This window comes from Magnolia sinica, chromosome 2 (genome assembly GCF_029962835.1).
Source record: "Magnolia sinica isolate HGM2019 chromosome 2, MsV1, whole genome shotgun sequence".
Classification (NCBI taxonomy): Eukaryota; Viridiplantae; Streptophyta; class Magnoliopsida; order Magnoliales; family Magnoliaceae; genus Magnolia; species Magnolia sinica.
Window position 1 is genome coordinate 37,433,791 of NC_080574.1, and position 2,132 is coordinate 37,435,922.

Consider the following 2,132-nt stretch of genomic DNA (forward strand, 5'->3'; position numbering starts at 1 on the left):
AATCTGCCAGACTGCCGCGGCACTGCCACCCAACTGGCGGTAGTGCCGCGGCACTCTATGTTATTTTTTTTCTTTTTTTTTATGTGTTGCTTTTGTGGGTCCCATAATGAGGCCTGTGTTATATCCAAACCATCTATCTATTTGGCGAGCTCATATTAAGGCTTGAGACGAAAAATAAGATAGATCTAACTATCAAGTGGACCACACTGTAAAAGGCAATGGGGAATTGAACGTCTACCATTGAAACCCTTTCAGGGGTTACAGAAGTTTTGGATCATTATGCAGGAGAAACTCAGACTCAGACTCAGACTCGATCTCGGGCATGGGCACGGGCTCGGTGCGAGGGCGTAGGCATGTGAGGCAGTGTGAGGTAGTGTGGCTGTAGAGGCGCTAGTGGCACACTTTGCACTTCGCATGTCTGCATCGTGTCGCAGAGGGTAGCTCCTTCATGACCTTGAGTGAACCGAAGCGAGACGTGTGCAAGTCGCGGTGCGACTAAGTGACTAAGGCGGATGACTGGATGAAGGGGAGACTAGAGGACTGAATGAGAGTCCTCTAGAATACATAGAGGGCTGGAAAATAGAACTGTTGCAGCAGATCTATAACAGCTGTGCAGTTAGTGTAGGGTCCAGCTGTAACTGCTGCATGGCTAGCCCAACAATTAGAAAACGGCTACCTGCTGTCTCACAACAGTCAGCATGCAGCAGCTTAATGGCCCATGCACAACAATCAGAAAACGGCCATAAAACGGTTAGTTTTCTCCAACAACTAGAAAATGGTCATGGAATTTAATTCGCTGGACCATAACCCCCAGCCATCATAGCCTATAAAAGGAGGGTCTGGATGGGTTTCCAAACCATCTCTCAACCCACTCCAGCAGACCCATACGAATTGAGATACAACTCACTACTTCTGTCTAATACTCCAGTGGTTCCAGCAAGACAGCAAGAGTTGAACCTTTGCTAGAAGAACAGACCAACGGTGTGGTTTAGAACGGTTCATCTGAACCAATGGCTGAAGAACTGACCAGTGCAGTGGTTTAGATCAAAAGAAGTTTCTTTTCTTTTTTTCTCTTTTGAGACTTTTTCTATATTGTAATTCTGCCAGATAGAGTGTATAAGAGTTCCATTTGGTGGGCTTTTGTATTTGCTAAACGCAGACCCACACCAGGCTTGTCGTATCCTAGAAGCAATTTGCCTGTAACCTATCAGCATACTCAATTCACTTGAGTAGGGGCAAATAACGCTTTAAGGACAACGTTTCAGACGTGCTTCAGTCTGTCCTGATTTCAGATTATTTTGTAATTTTTTAGTTTCCATAGTATACAGAAATATATTAATCTGTATAATTTCCAACAATCTTAAAGCGTTATTCTGTAATGGAAGCCGATAGTATTTCATCCATCAAGTTGATGAATCAGGACTTGATACGTCTTGATCGGTTCGATGGAACCAATTTTACAAGATGGCAAGATAAGCTAAAATTTCTTATGACAGCACTGAAGATCTATTACATATTAGATCCAAATCTATAAGCGCTATCTAAAGCATTCGACAAAGACACCTAAATAGGTGGCTGCCCGTACCAAACGAGCCGAAGATGAACTCTTGTGTCGAGGACACATTCTGAACGCTCTCTTCAACTGCCTATACGATCTGTACCAACAGACATCATCAGCAAAGGAGATCTGGGCTGCTCTGGAATTCAAATACAAGGCTGAAGAAAAAGGTACTAACAAGTTTCTCATCGTCAGGTATTTTGACTTCAGCATGGTAGATAATAAACCGCTGCTACCCCAAATCTAAGAACTGCAATTAATAGTAAACAAAATCAAAGCGATAAAAATCGATCTTCCTAAATCATTCCAAGTCGGGGCTATAAGCGCTAAATTGCCACTGATGTGGAAAGACTATAGAAAGAAGTTGCTGCATAAAACCGAGGACTACACACTGGAACAAATCTAGAAACACCTCAGGATTGAGGAAGAATCCCGTAACCGCGATAGAAAAAATGATAACGGGAATACCTCGTCCAAGGTACATGCTGTAAAAAACACTAATAACAAGCATCTCGAAAAGGACGATTCCCTGCAACCTAATAAAGAAAAATTCAAGAAGAATACCCAAAAGAAA